Source organism: Phragmites australis, chromosome 14 (genome assembly GCF_958298935.1).
Source record: "Phragmites australis chromosome 14, lpPhrAust1.1, whole genome shotgun sequence".
Classification (NCBI taxonomy): Eukaryota; Viridiplantae; Streptophyta; class Magnoliopsida; order Poales; family Poaceae; genus Phragmites; species Phragmites australis.
In genome coordinates, this window is record NC_084934.1 from 19449525 (window position 1) to 19466603 (window position 17079).

Genomic DNA, 17079 nt, shown 5'->3' on the forward strand with positions numbered 1-17079 from the left:
CCTGGTTGACCGTCCTTTACAAGGTCGATGGCTAATGCATTTTGGTTTTTCTACTGTGAGAAAACCGAAGACTTACTTCGGCGAAAACAATGCGCATCGGTTTATGATTTTATTCTCACCTGTAAATGTAATGGTTCGGATATATATCAACTATGTGTATAAAATCGGTTATAAATAGATTTAAATTTAAAGTAGGTAAATAGGGATAAAGTTGTAGTCAAATTTGTATTCTCGAATTAAAAAATTAGATATCACCGTATAACAACGGTACGATAAACAGATAAATATATGAAGGAGCATTTGTAATCATATACCGATAATATAGGCAGATAACTAAACCTTATTAACAAAAACATGATGTTTTACTGTTTTTATCTTATATTTAACTTTGCGATCTTGATGATACTTCTACCTACTCTAACATGAATCATCGTTTACTGTGAGCCCAATCGCTGTAGAAGGGTAGACAGGACAGAGCACGAGATTGAAAGGACAAGGCATTTCTCCGCGTAGCAGGGTAGGTGACTGATTCGTCCTGTTGTGAGTAAACTCGTGTTTCTCGTTTTATTATATAGTGCACTAACGTAGCATGCCATGATACTGGTAGCATATCCCATGGATGTAGTTGGTGGAAATGGTATCTATTGATTTCACTCTACCCGTTGTTCTTACAAACTGTGGCGAGCTCTCGCTGCTTAAGAGAGCGTTGAGTTGGTAAAAAAAAAGGTTGAATAGGATTTGATGGTATTGGATAAGGTGATATAAATAGGTTGTTTGGTTAGATGTTATTATAGGAATGTATTTAGCTGAATGTATTGGATGATATTGTTAGGAAATAAGTTATCAGCGGAAGCAACGGATTGATCTACCGAGATGATGTACCCGATCACAGACGACACCAGAGGCACGATATTTGTTAACGAGGTTCAGCCGAAGCCTACATCCCAGGGCATAACTTCGGGCGCTCCTCCCCAACTAGCAACATCGGCCGCTTCCCAGGGTTCCTACAGACTCGCTGTCCCCCTGCGAACCTGTCGCTATATCGTCATGGTTACAAACAGCGGTCCTCCTCTCATATTTATGAGGAGGCCTGGAGATATGAGTCATACTAAGATTCCACTAGAGTCTTACTAGGGTTTCATCATGTACTGCTAATACAACTCTAAGTCCTATACGTAACCAACTCCGTACAATTATTCGACACATATCCAACAAACTCCACCTTGACGAATAATTTGCCATCTTGAAGCCGTCATGCGTAAACCTCCATGTACACTAGACTTGAGTTGTCGCCTTTGCCACTCAACGAGAGCTGCCCGATGAGTTTTACTCAGACTCACCGCCTTCAAAAAACTCTGCTATCCCTGCAACTTCAGACTCCATGACTCCACCTGTAACTAAGCACATTTCTCTTCTATCAACATAGTCTCCTTGAGTGAAATCAGATTCTTCTTTAGCCTTGACACATGCCTGACTCCCCGAAGCACACAACTTCATTATAGATCTTAATTTTGATAGCACCTACTCCAACAACACGGTAGCCCGCGTCGTCACATAAGTAGATACAACCAGAATCACCAGACTTCATAAAGAAAACTACTCCGTGATGGGCGTCACATGGAAAAAACCAACTGAATCCGACATCCACGATCCTAATTGACTGTTTCTTGATACTGAGAACTTCACTATTGCTTTCCGAGTCACACATAGAAATTGACACATTAGCATTGCTCCATTACCCGGCTGTTTAGGTTACGATTCTCTGACGTCTTACACTGTAGTCTCCTGCAGTCCCAGACCAACCAGATTACTCCAGTTGCAAGTAAAGATCTCCATAATCTCTACTTCCTTCCAATTCAGCCCTTGAAGCTTCTTCACGCCCATCGATCTACACTTCAGAGACCCGTACGTACAACTCGAATCGATCCGCGCCCTTGCTGATTTGGAAACACGCAAGCCCTCTCCAATGCCATCCTGCATCCTAAGCTCGCGCCACGTGTTGCCACGCCACAAAGAACAACCACCACTAGCCCTCACGCTCCTATGTCGTTGTCGCCAGTCTCATCATCTCTGCCATCACGGTATGATTGGCATGTCGCTGCCAACCTGTTCGCACTGCACCACGGTATGTTCACCCTCCAAGTGAATTATCCGCCAGCCTTCACTGGATCGTCTGCTATGTGCCCGCAAACTATCCGGCTACCACTGTCAAACTCTCATCAGTTGCCATGCGCATCACGACCGAACACCATCGACAGTCCATGCTCATCACCGAGCACCGCAACACTGACCTGAGGTTTGGTCAACCGGTCGACTGCCTCTCCTCTTCCACCTGTTGCAATATTCATCAGCGTCTCTATGACCTCCTGTTGTACTCTAGCACATGCGCACCTCGTGTCTACGACTTCTTGTCGCACTCCAACACTTGCGCACCTCGTGCACTTGCCCGCACGACATGCCTTGTCACCTATACACCGATCCATCCGCGCTTGACTGAAACATCGGTCTCACCTCACCGAATACCAGACTATTTGTCTTCACCGTAAATTGTCTGCCCAGGTTCATCACTAAACCCGTATGTCGGCATTGAAATTCCCTTGCACTAACCCACCGGTCCACGTCCGCACAACACGGCCTCTCCGCATGTTTCCTGCCTCCACGTGCCAACCGTCGCAATATCTGCGTGCCGACCGAACTCCTACATGTGCCAAAGCCTGGACCACCTGCACACCAGCTGGGCTGCCGAGCACCTCCCACGTGCACCCTACGTGTGGACCACCAGGGATTCTTTCATGTACCACAGCCGCCTGCACACAAGACACAACAGCACGCACCACGCTAGCTCAACTCAGGCTTTGTCACGCCTCTGGCCCATCAATGGCCAACACCTGTGCCATCTGCGCCTGCCTGGGCCAGCCACGCATGCCTGCTCCTAGGCTGAGCTCAGCCACACCGGCCCACGTAGCTGCTGCTCTGCTCCCGAGCGCCCCAGCCTGGCCACTACAGCCCCACCGGCCCATAGCAGTGATCTCCCGCTTGGGCCAACACCCCACGGACATCCTCCTGCCCAGCCTGGGCTGAGACGCCCCTGTGCCTCCACGCACCTGAGCCGTGCCAGACCCAAGCCAGATCGAAGCTCCCAAGCCAGCCGCTTCGGTCACGTCTGGCCTGCCGAGTCCCGAGCGGAAGCCGAGTCTTGTACCGAGTCCCTACGCGTCGCGTCCTTCCGAGCCAGGGCAGAACTCCACTTCCACGTGCCTCGACCCGGCCTCCTCTCCCGCACACGCCTTGACTAATCCATGGTTGTTCTGCACACTCCACACGCCCATGCGAGCCCAAACTGCCCACAAGCTTCCTGATCCGCACCAGACCACTGAGGGCACCACCGAAACGGCCTCCGTAAAATTCACCCGCAACTCCCTGACGATGACACCTGGCTAGAAAATCTAGCCACCGCCAATGCTCTTGTACACGTCTGTGAACACCGTGTGTCTGCAACGCCTCCACGTCGTCATCCGCGCTACATCGTCCGTGCATTGCACGACGTCATGTAGAAGCATAATCCTCGTACCTCTATGTGATCTTCCACATAACATCTCTAGATCTAATCCAATCATGGCTCTGAAACCACTTGTTAGGAAATAAGCTATCAGCGGAAACAACAGATGAATCTACCGAGATGATGCACCTGATCACAAACGACACCAGAGGTACGATATTTGTTAACAAGGTTCAGCCGAAGCCTACATCCCCGGGGCATGACTATGGGCACTCCTCCCTAACTAGAAACACCAGCCGCTTCCCGGGGTTCCCGCAGACTTGCTGTCCCCCTGCGAACCTGTCGCTATGTCGTCATGGTTACAAACAGCGGTCCTTCTCTCATATTTATGAGGAGGCCTGGAGACAGAAGTCATACTAGGATTCCACCATGTACCGCTAATACAACTCTAAGTCCTATACGTAACCAACTCCGTACAATTATTCGACACATATCCAACAGATATAAGAACATGTTTAGCTGTTTAAAATCCATGTATAACTTAATTATTTTATAAAAACAATATTTTTATATTTATTATTATCAACAAACTATGCTAATTAGTACTAATCATTACTAATTCCAATTAATCATAACTTAAATTATCAATAATCATCACTAAATAACCACAATAATAATTAGTTATGGTTAATAACATCTAATTATAACTAATGTTTAACTAAACATCCTTAATAAACCCTGACAGTCACTAATCATCACTAACTACAAGTGATTAGTGGAGTTGATAGAACCTGTACGAGGCCATTCGACTGATTTTGCCGCACGACTCGGTACAACATCTTCTCGTTATATTATGAGAATATGAACCATCTGATCCTAGACAGAATGATGCAATTCAATGGATCAAATACCAAAGCATACTTAGATCTCGCACCAACTTGTACATATATCGTTTCATTCAAACAACCAAACACAGTGTTGTCGACTCATTCTTATACCTACTCACCCACTCGCCACCATCAAAGCAGTAACCGTGGTAAAACTTTCAACTAGAAGTTTGGACTTCTAATCTTGCTATATGAACTTTAGAGTCAAATTTCATCTCTCAATATGAGTTTTTTTATTAAAAAAATAGGCTACTGATAAAGTGAATTATAGATGTATGTAACAATTTATCTCTGGACACTTATGTTTTGGATGAACCTCTCTACTGGTTAGCCGCGATATTCCCAGTGGCAGTTTTGACGCTGGATGTGGGCTTCTGTGGGGGGCAAATTTGGGACACTGCGCATGGATTTGGTAATATCTTCCTCAAATGGTGATTGGAGAGAAGCATACTAATGTGCTGGCAGATAAATTTGGATTAGTTATATGGTTATCAGAAAGAAAACTGATGCAAAATATGATAAGACAGCATCTTGTAAGAGCTTAAGAAAGAATGAAGCAACAAACAGATAAGAAGAGATCGTAGCGCTCTTTTGAGGTAAATGACAGAGTATTCCTCAAGCTTCAGCCCTATATGCAGTCTTCACTTGCAAACATATCCTGTCAGAAGCCCTCATTCAAAATTTATGGCCCCTATCGAGTGATGGAGAAAATTGGCAAAGTGGCTGATAGATTGGAACTACCTCCCCAGAGCACCATCCATCTAGTTTTTCATGTCTTCTAACTCAAGAAGGCGACTGTCACTAATCAGGTAATTCCAACCTTACTTGATGTTTCTGTTAAGTTGCAGATTCTTGAGGCGATCCTTTAGCACCGTATTGTCTGACGTGGAGATAAATCAGTTGCCCAAGTCTTGATAAACTGGTCTATCATACTTACTGGAGGTCCTATTTATAACCTCTTATAAGGGCTTTTGTTTTTCAAAAACTATAAACTGTATCAGACTAAATTTATACTAGCTTTTGAAAAACTGATAAGCTAGTTTATGATAAAATACACTATCAAGAGTTAAAAAAACCATAAAAAATTTTAAAAAATAATTTTTCAACAAAAACCTATGAATTTTTAGCTACGTCAAATAAAACTACGGTAGGACTCCTAAGATTCTAGCGAGCGAGCAGAAGGGACGAATGGTCTGCTGTACGTCCAGGTTCCTGTGGATGTAGCCAAGGCCAGCTAGCTAGCTACTCAATTATGTATGCCGCACGTTCCTGTGGTGTGTGGGAAACCAAAGCGGCATCATCAATATCATACGCCGCCCATGTGTTTCATGGGCACCGGTGTGGGAGCGGAACCATGTGTTGTGTTGGGTGGGTCGCGCGGGTTCAACAGCTAGAGCTGTTGCTGCCAGTCTGACAGGCCGCTGCGAACCTGTGATTACGCACGTAGCCATTGGAATCCCGGTACTGCGGAGCAATAGTCAGCTACAATATTTCGTGATCTCAGTCAGATTTTTGGTGCCATCCGACCGATACGCTCCACCATTAGTGCCTAGGTTCCCCTGTTTGAGCTGTACTGTTAGACACGTTATGTTGGACCTGTCACTGATTTTGCAAAGACTGAATGTTATGATATGATTCTATTCTATTCGTCATGTCAGTGCAATGCACTTTAATTAAATTTTGATTAGCAATTTAAGATGTGAAAGTACTAGATTCATACGGACCAAAATTTAAAATTGGCTGCCAACGGTGTATATGGAAACATTATACTTATACAAGACTCCTTTATTCGCGTTTTAGGGGAATATGCGGGAACATGATTAAAAAACTGATTACAATAGTTGATTTTTTTATTTTCTACCAGTAAAAATTGATTGCAAATCTACAAAAATGCAGTCATTTTTGTTTGTTCCTTGGGTCTGAAAAACTGTCTGAAATTGATTCAGGGTGTCAAAATTAATCATGCTGGATGTGCGACATCATTGGAGTAACGTGGGCCGTTTGATCTAGTGTTTGGATGACCGAGATCGTTTGTATCAGCTATATTTGTGCTTTTTATATTAATATATATGTGTATATATATATTTTCACTGAAGTGTAGTTGGGCTACATACTTAATATGTTAAGGTTTCAATAAAATAGTACAATAATTTTGTAGACTAATTATTTTCAACTTTTTTTAGGAAGTCCAACTATTATCATCTAGCATGTGCAATTGAATGGGTTGATGACTAGTTATTAAGTGAATTATCAAATGTTCTTTCCTTGTTTGAGTAAAATTAAAAGTTCTTCATCTTCACATGCATGTCAAACATCTACCAACAATTAATCCGTTATGGTAGGTTTCATAGCGGCCACGAGGTACACAAAGTATGTGATGACATTCCAGGAATTTATTGTGTTATATACAGAAACAATATCTAGATTAGGAAGGAGTCTTTCATATATTTGAAAGTAATATAACATGTAAATGTTACACTTAGAGATTCCAAATATGGTACTGTCGGTGACACAGGAATCAGGAGTCCCTGAGTCCCGAGGTCAGATCAGCAGGTTGCCACGTGGCGCCCTCCCGCGGGGATCATCTCCCCGAGGCACGAGAAGACTAAGTCCCGGGAGAGGGTGCTCGGGACCATGAACAGTGGTCCCTGAGTACCCGAGTTTCCCGATGACCCGAGAAGACCAAGTGCCGGAAAGAGAGTGCTCGGGGCTGCGAACAGTGGCCCCCAAGCACTCAAGTCCCCCGATGACCAGAAAAGCCAAGTACCGGAAAGAGGGTGGTCGGGGCTGCGAACAGTGGCCCCCGAGCACCCGAGTACCCTGAGGATCCAAGGGAAGTCAGTTCTGGGAGAGAGTGCTCGGGGCCATGAACAGTGCCCTTCGGGCACTCGGTTCCCCGAAAACCCGAACGGCCAATTCCGGAAGAGAGTGCTCGGGGCCGTAAACAGTGGCCCCCTGAAGCACTCGGTTCCCCGAGGACCAAGAAAGGGTATATCCGGGAGAGAGTGCTCGGGGCTGTGAACAGTGGCCCCCGATCACTCGGTTCCCCGAAGGCCTAAGAAATCCTTCACCGGTGGCCCCCACAGAGGTTCAGCGGTGAGGTGTCAACCGGTGAAAGGCCCGATGCTGCATTTAAGAGGGCGCGTGGCCTGTCACTTCCAACTGCTCCCCCCACGCTTTCTGTCAGTCCTTACCACGGCCTGGCAGGGAGGCGTGGGGACATTTAATGCACGGGTTCCATCGCGGGACATCCGGCGCGCCTCGGGATAACATCGCAAAGCCCAAGGCACCCCGCCTGCCATCGTGTTGTGTCAGACTCACTCTGACCGAGCGGGCACGCCGGGCTGCTCGATGGCTGCCCGGTGGGCCCTCCCCGCGGTGCCCGTTGAAAAACGGCATGATGACGAATAAGACCGGACGGGGGCACGTTTTCAACCCTCCCCGTCACTTCGCGCAGCAGCCCATGATGGTTGCTTTCCATTTATGACGCATTGGAACTCGCGCCCTCCCTTTCTGGACACGCTACCGCCCCGGCGGGTATTTAAGGTGGGGCGGGCTCCCCGGAGAAGACGAGTTAACAAGTGAGTTACAACCAAGTTAGTTGAAGTACGACTTCGGACCAGCTCGAGCCCACAACAAGTCGGACGAGCACCGAAGAACAAGGAGCACGAAGCTCTAGACTAGACAAATATTCTTGTAACCCAGCAACACCCAGAGAGACATTCTCAGAGCATTTATAGCAGACACACATGAGTAGGGTGCTACGCTCAGTGCGGCCCGAACCTGTCTAAAAAACCTCCTGAGCATTTACTACTTTCTGCATCTGATCCTTCCATTCCACCTACATCACATTTACGCCCATTTATTTCACCCGCAAAACAGATTCAGAATCATCCCCCGGCCGAATCTCAAAGGGGTCCCTCCGGATCCCTACTTGAGGAGTTCACCCTCCGACAGCTGGCGCGCCAGATAGAGGGGTTGTATCCCTGAATTCGTTTTGTCTTCCTGCAGAAAAAATGGCAGGTGGCCATCGTCTCCGACGCATCGGCTCCAGCTCCAGTGAAGAAATGGAGCCCCTTGCACAGGGGGCCCCAGTCTCTGCTGCTCCTCAGCAGCAGCCACGGTCCGCCCGCACGGCGCCCCCCTCTCATGGGGACCATGGCGCTAGGCCCAGTAGGGCCGCCGCCGCTGTGGCAAGCGCACCGCCTAACCCTCAGCAAGTGGCAGAAACTCCTGCCGCGAGGTCCATGTCTGGATAGCGCCGGGCGCCGCTGCGGAGCAGGCTCGCGTTCGGCGACACCAGTCCTGGGAGCGCGCTGCTTGCGGCGCAAGCGCTCCTCAGGCACCCGCCTGTCCAGGTGGCGGGGGAAACCCCAGAAGGCCGCTGGCTCCAGGAGGTGGCCGCTCTGGTGGGCATGGCTCACCCTCAGGTGCATGGCCGAGAGCTCCCGGTCCACCTCCCACCACGGCGCAACCAAGGCCGGTCCATCCTTAGGTGGTGGCCGAACCGGCTAGAGGGCCTCCAAGCGGAGTGCCGCCCCCTGGCCACAACCGGAGCACATGACCTCCGCTTACGTCTCAATGAACGGAGGGCCGTCGAAGATGCGCGCGTCACCCTTGTGCGCCAACGGGAGTCCCGACACGAGGCCGAGGCAGAGGACCAAGCCTCCTCTATGCCGGCCCATGACCGCCGGGGTTCCCCGGCTCGTCGGCGTTCACTGCCCAAGGGCACTGCGGCAGGGTACGGCACAGGCTGCCGCGCCTTCGCTAGCGAGCTCCGCCGGGTCAACTGGCCCACGAAGTTTCAGCCAGAACTGCCGGAGAAGTACGACGGGTCCATCGACCCCGTCGAGTTCCTCCAAATCTACACCACCGCTGTCCAAGCGGCAGGCGGCAGTAAAAAGGTGATGGCCAATTATTTCCATGTAGCCTTGAAGGGCTCTGTCCGTTCTTGGCTTATGAACTTACCCCCGGGATCAATCGGCTCCTAGGATGACCTCTGCCACCAGTTTGTGGCTAACTTTCAGGGCACATTCACGCGCCCCGGCCTGGAGTGCGACCTCCATGCCGTAAAACAGCAGGAGGAGGAGACGCTGCGGCGCTTCATACAACGCTTCAGCCAGGTCCGCAACACCATCCCGCGGATAACCCCCCACGCCATTATCGTCGCATTCCGGCAGGGTGTCCGTGATGAGCGGATGCTCGAAAAGCTGGGCACGCACGAGGTCGAGACCACCGCGGAGCTCTTCGCGATGGCCGACAAGTGCGCCAAGGCGGCGGAGGCTCGGGCGTGGCATGTTCCGCGCCCTGAGCAACCCGCCGCCGATCGACCTAGTCCTTCCCGCTCTGACAGGCGGGAAAAGAAAAAGAGAAGAAGGCGCGAGGCTGCCCCTGTCGTGAAGGCTCAGGGCCCTGCCCGTAGGCCGGCGGAGGAGCCTGACCGCCGGCCGGCGCGCCGGGCGGCCGCTGACAGAAGGCCCGCACCCGCAAGGGTTCCGGCGCCCGCGAGGGCTCCGGCTCCTTCTCCCGCAAGGGCCCCCGCTCCTGCAAGGCCCGAGCCGGGGAAGTGGTGCCAGATCCACCAGACCGAGTGGCATGACCTCACGGAGTGCCGCTCAGTCAAAGGCCTCATCGAGCGGCGCCAGAAGGACCGCGAAGAGCGCCAAAGGGACGACGGCGATAGAGCCCCGACAACCAAGAGCTCGGCTTTCAGGAGCCTGAGCACACCGTCGCCTTCATCAACGGAGGTGCGTACACGCCCTCCTCCCGCCGCTGCGTCAAGACCATGCGGCGCGAGGTGTGCTCGACGACCCCGAGCATGGAGGCCACAAGTCCCTTGAAGTGGTCGGACTCCCCGATCACGTTCAGCCTGGTGGACCACCCCGCAAGTACTGCATGCGTGGGGCGACTACCCCTGGTAGTGTCCCCCACCATCTGCAACGTAAAGGTCAGCAGAGTGCTGATCGACGGGGGTGCAGGCCTGAACCTCCTCTCCCGAGAGGCCTTCAAGAAGCTGCAGGTGCCTTCCAGGCGCCTAAAGCCGTCGCTCCCCTTCTATGGGTTGACACCCGGACACACCTTGCCCCTCGGGCATGTCGAGTTGCCTGTGACATTCGGGAGCCGGGACAACTTTCGGACGGAGAACGTCATCTTTGATGTCGCAGAAGTCCCCCTCCCCTACAACGCCATTCTCGGGTGCCCGGCGCTTGCTCGATTCATGGTGGTCACACACTATGCATACCTCACGGTTAAGATGTTGGGCCCTGCAGACCCCATCTCTGTGCCCGCCGAGACCGGCAGCGCCGTCTCCTACGCCGAGCAGCTATACTCGGCCTTGGTCTCTGCTCGAGCTGAGGTCGAAGGACACCCAGGGGGTCCAGGACCCTCTTCACCCAAACCCCGACTCGCTGCCGACACCTCCGTTCCTACGAAGAAGGTCATTTCACTAATCCGACTATAAAAGAAGGGGAGGAGGGTACGTCCAGAGGGGATCAAGAGTAAGACAGTCGGATCTTAGGCCAAATAGAGAGCCATCGAACCAAAGGAAGCGAAAAGCCGCACAAGCAATATAGAGTAAGTCTAATCGGATAAGAGCATAAATAACCTAATGAGATCCACAATAGGGTCATATCGTGGTTAGATTCATCCAACAAGGGTTCCGGTATTACCGAGATCCTTGAAATTAGATCTAGACATATCATAATTGTAATTATTTTTTTTTCTGAGATTAATCAAGACAAAATAGAACATAAACTTATTATCTTATGAAATGTCTAAACCTATATAAAATCTTATATCCTTCTCTTTAATATGTATAATTAACCACTGGCATATGAACAACAAAACAGGATACTGAAGGGATCGTTCTAGTATGGCATCGCTTTCGTTCACATCAGTCGTCTTTCAAACTTCACGTAGAAGTTAATCTACCACTATGGTGATCATCAAAAGGAAGACCTTCATTAGCAACATAATTCAGATGGAAGACCGAAAGAGAAGGCAATTCAAACCTAATGGCCAATCATTATGAATACAAGACAGACAGAAAGACTTAGACATAAAAGAATAGCAAGAGAACGGAAAAACTCCATATTCTACTGGCCTGTATGGAGCTGTCAACAATCAAGCTTTCTCTCTGGTCTCTTCTCCGACAACACGTATGATCAAATATCCATATTTTAAATAGTTATTTATATAATCCTGTGCAGAAATTAAGGACCCGTGGGATTACTATAAGATAATTGAAAAAACAACCCATTGCAGGAATTTTCTATTATGCCATCTCAGTGACAATGAATGAGATGACCTACAAGACCGCACCATTGTATCGATGACGGTATCATAACCTAGTACAACGAAGTAAATTTGGTAGTTTGATGTGTGAAGGAGTGTGTACTAACTTTATTTCCAAAATAAAGACGTTTGAAGAAATCTACCAATAATTTGGAACACTTTTGTGTGATCCCCTTGTGAAGTATGTTTGGTCTGTATTAGTAAGTGTGTACATATAATACACGTGTAATTAATAATGTTATGATGAGAGCAATCATATTTCTGGAGAAGTTATTTGTGAACAATTCAAGAATTTAAATAATAAGCGATATTTAATTCATAATGATATTTTGGACTTCTACTACAAACTTTTAGTAATTAAAATTTATTAAATAAAATGTCATTTCTCTGCTTTTTCCTAGGTAGTAATATGATACATACATACTGATTCTGATATTGAAGGAATGCATTTTTAGAAGTCATGTGCTCTTCAATACATCGATCGTGAAGTACGGTGATACATATTGTGATCCGTCGTTGCCGCTCATGTTCGTGCAAGTAGTGAAGACATGGGAGCACGGGATGCGATACATTTTTGGCTTATTGCATGCGCACTTCACCTCATGAGGCCTAATTTAACATTGTTGCATGGTGTCCCCCGCGCTATATCCTGAAGTATACCTACGGCGGCACATCATCTCGAATTTATTGTTGGCCAGGTTGTAGATTCTGATCCGATAAAAGTGTGCCTTGTTCCTCCACCTGAATATGATTTCCTCCACCTTAGGTGTGAACTGTATGCTTCACTCCATACCAGTTATACCACGGTCTCGAAAGTAGTCAGCTGTTCTATAGAATGTGAGCTCAATGATGGCACACAACAGGAGACCCTATACATCTTTTAGGATATTGTTGAACACCTTCGCTACATTTGTTGTCATAATGATGCACACAACATGGGAGAATAATTTTAGAAGGGATATTTGCATAAGAAAGGGTAAAATACGATCATTAAAATGTTATATGCTAACCTGGCACCGTGAGTGTCATGAATTAAGGCCAAACGCTCTACTGGCTTTACTGCTATCCACTGGCTAAATGTAGCACATGAACGACTAATGATAGTTTGACCCCCCAACCATTTGCGTCCGTAGATAATCCTCCTGTGCTTCCTACTCTGCCATGAGTGGTCTCATTTAACTCTCTCCATATCTCGTTGAGCTTCGCCTACTGGTTCTGAAGATATATCCCTTTGAACCTCTTTACAAGAGCCTTGTTATGGTACCTTGTGTACAAGTTCGCGCCTAAGTGTCGCATGCACCACCTTCTCTCCACATCAGGACAAGCAATGGAATAGTTTGTGCTATCATGTAGCACATCTAACGCATGCAGAAAACCTTGTTGCGGTCTGAGATGATGCAAACTTGTTCCCTATTGGCCACGACATATGTCCTCACCAAGGTGAGGAACCATAACCAGCTATTATTGTTCTCACTCTCAACTATTGCAAACGCGAGATGAATGATATGATTTTTTTATCCGTCGCCATCACTGTCATAAGGTTACCATGGTATTTGCCGCTAAGAAATGTGACATCCACACATACAACAGGCTTACAATATCTGAAAGCTTCGATACATTGTAGAAAGAATTAGAAAAATGTAATGAGGTATCAATTAGTGGTGCTATATGACCCATCCTCTTGCTTGATTGACTCATCCGTCATGACCCACTGAGTCCCTGAATTCGTCATAGCAATCTTCTGCAGAGGCCTTAGAGTATAGTTATAGGACTCTTCAAAACTTACAAACAACATCTTTAACACCTTCTGCTTCGCTCGTCACGTGGTGTGGTAATTGATCAGCATACCCGTCTTAGTCTGCGCCTCCTTCTAACGAATTTTGGCGACAAACATATGTCCGTGCCAATAAGGGTGATGAGAAGTTGGGCTATGAACCTCGCATCAACAACGTAGCTCACATTTCTAACAGTCTCTTCGCTGCATGTATGTGGGGTGTGTATACTAAGCAAAAAATAGTTCTCATATTTTGGCTTATGTGCTAGTACAAAGTAAGGACAATTTAGGTGCTTGATACACCTGACCTCATACTCCGTATGGTTAGACTGGACACAATTGTGACCCTTTCTTGTGATTACAGCATAGTTACTAATAAAGTGGATGACCTTCTCCCTATTACGAAACCGTTGTCTGACCTAGATGTCTCTATTCTGGTATCTCCAGTTAGATAAGGAGTTATACTCAATAATGGTACAATCTAGCAGCCTAGCACAACAAAAGTACTGGATTGTCGGAACCAGATCATCATTATCAGCAGCTTCTTCATCCCCGCTGCCACCGGATTTATCATCCATGCATCATGCATCTATCTGAGAAGAGTCCACTCCAGCTCCCTATGTACTAAAATTGCCCTGCCCGACATGCCCTCTCTCCACTTCATGCATCACATGCTGACCTGATCCTTCCATACTAGTCACTGCATCACTTTGCACCTCTGTGACATACCCTCCCTCCTCTTCATGCACCAGTCGTGACATTATATTTACGTACACCCTTATTTCAAAGTTCTCTAATACCTTGCATGAGTACAAAGCTTATGCGCTGTTCCTTCTCATCTAGAACAATCACTACAACAGATTTGACATTATATGACCAACCATAATCGCCATAGAAAGTTGTTTTTTTTTGTCATACATGATTATTTGTGATGAAAATTAACCGTCATGCCCATCGTCACAAATAATGCATCATATAATGTATTCTATGATGAAAATTTGACGAAATGTCATAAAGTTGGGGGAGGGCTGCCCATCCGGCAGAATGTATTCTATGACGAAACACCATCGTCATGCATAAACTTGTTTATGATGAAAATTTTGTCATGCGCTTTGAACTTTTATATCATAGTTGAGTTATATACAGGTGCATGAAATGAAATTTATGACGAAAAATAATAGACACCGACGATGTCACAAAAAGTATAGCTCATGCCAACTCATTATTCCATTTACATCAATGGAGCAATTTAATTATATTTCTATCACCATTCACAAAAATGTTCATACAAATACTCCCTCTGCACATCTGTTATCCAAAGTGAAACAATCTACAACTATACAATTTCATAAAAGAATGTCAACAAATATCAAAATTATCCAATCTGTGTTTATACTCTTGATCTCCAAATCCTGAAAAGCACAAAGGGAAAAATTCAATGTGCATAAGTTTCCAAAGATAGAACATATGTACTTAAGATTTATTAATGCATTGGCCTAAACTTGCAAACAAACTAGACACAAGAACTCATCTATAATTTCCATGATAATCTGATCCACAAATAAAAAGAGTCTGACCACATATCTTCTCACTTAAGAAGTGCTATAGTAAACACATGTTTGCACAATAGTTGAAACTCAGTGATCGAAATTGTGTTAGACCAGTAAGCAATTCATTTTTTAGCCAAGTTAGAATTAAGATACATTCTTTCTTTAGAAAACTGTAAAGTATTCACCAAATAGGCACTTAGCAATATTAACTGAACTTCACTTTTAGATCAATTCAAGACCCTGGACCAGAAGCTGCAAGCAGGGAAACAACCAAAGCATAGGTACATTGTCCTGCTTCCTCGACAGTGGTCAAGCAATGGAGAAAATGTCAACCCTTTATGTATGGCATTATATCCCAGGATGAAAGTCACGGACCTAACACATGTATAAATGATTAAATTCGTTATTACAAGCTAACTGGCCAAACAATATCAGTAATTTAGCTCAATGTGTCTTGCACATTTACCAACAACAATTTTCTATCCTGATTTGTTCCCATAGGAAGAGATAAATGCATGATGAAGAGCCACACTAAGAGGGAAATGTAACGATGGCAACACACACTGCAATTAATTTTGCACAGACAGTGGAGTCCCATAATATAATCCCTAACCAATATATTCCATTCCAGACTTCAAATTACCACAACAATCAGTAATAAGCACTTGGCAACACTATCGCCAGTAGCCTAGCTCAACATATTGGGAAATAGGAACATATCAAAACAATCAATAGCAAATCAATAATCTCTCAGCAGGGAGATTTGACAACAAATTAAGGCTAGGAAAGAGGTGGTTTAGCTTACAGTGAATTAGATGTTGGCCTTGGGCGGGTCTCTAAATATGCCCATGAGGAGAAGCAATAGCATCGCCTAGCACACTCCAACGCAGTGCTGCCACAGCTATCCGATCCTAGTCCCATTGCTCGATCGCCACCTCACGTACCTAACAAACAAAACCAAACCAAACCTTGTTTAGTCAAGTGTGGGGATGGGATGCGAAATGCTAGTGGGTGCTGGATGTAGAGGGAAGTGGCAAGCGAACCCATGCAATCACCTTCGTCCAGGGAGGGGCGACCAAGATAGATCCTCTTGGCAGCATTACGAGCGAAGCACTGGAGACCATGCAGTGCAACGCCACCCCTCCTAGCTCCTCCTGCTGACCTGCTCATCCGCTCCGACATCGAAGGACCCCAGCTCTAGAGCCGAGGTTAGGGCACCAGGCGCTCCAGAGGAGTCAGAGGTGGCCCTAGCTAGAGTCGACTCTAGCTGAGGCAAGGACTGGGGGGGGGGGGCGATGAGTCCACCTCCGTGTCGGGGGCTGACCCGAACGTTGCTACGGCCGGAGAAGCTGCTATACACAAGTGGCAGAGGAGGTAGATCACCATGCTGGAGCTAGGTGTGGAAGCTGCGGAGGAGCTCTTAGTGCTCAGCAACTCGTCATGGTGAAGGAGGTAGCCATGGTGGAGCAGCTTGCCATGCTAGAGGCCACCGCTATGGATCTAGTCGCAATGAATCCAATTTCCATGGATCCAGCTGCCATGGAACCGGTCGCTATGGTGGAGCAGGTTGCTGTAGTGGAGGAGCTCGCCATGGATCTCCTATCCACGGTGCTACTGGAGCCCGTGTACCGAGACTAGACGGTGGCGGCAGCCTGGGAGGAGCACGGGAGATAGAGGGCTGGGGAATAAGGATTTCTAATTTGGGGGAAGAGAGAGATACATGGGATGAGGAGGGAGAAAGCGAAGGCAACTGCAAGGTAGGTTGATGTTTAGGTACTTTGCATGTTTCCTATAACCTGTCTCAGCACTAAATCGTTGAAATTTGAATGGTCCAAAAAAATTTGTACAATGAATTTGATTGCTTTTGACAAATACAGTTAAATATTCAATGGTGAATGTGAATTTTTTTTCTCACTTAATGCTTTACTTCAATGGTTCAACCAAATAATCGTCTTACATGTTTGGTTTTTTTATGATGATTTTAATATTTTCTATGACATTATTTCCAAAACATCATAAAACTGGCTACCCAAATTGCCCAACCATTGTTCTATGACAATTTATGAGATCGTCACA

At 46.9% G+C, this 17079-nt stretch overlaps 1 long non-coding RNA gene across 1 annotated transcript; it reads right to left on the reverse strand.

The window, feature by feature from the left end:
* Positions 1–14608: 14608 nt before the first annotated feature.
* LOC133891393 (uncharacterized) lies at positions 14609–16731 on the reverse strand. The gene is made up of 3 exons (XR_009904199.1): positions 16059–16731; positions 15809–15947; positions 14609–14865 (listed from the first exon to the last, which is right to left on the reverse strand). It is a non-coding gene; the product is annotated as an uncharacterized LOC133891393 (long non-coding RNA).
* Between the last annotated feature and the right edge of the window lie 348 nt (positions 16732–17079).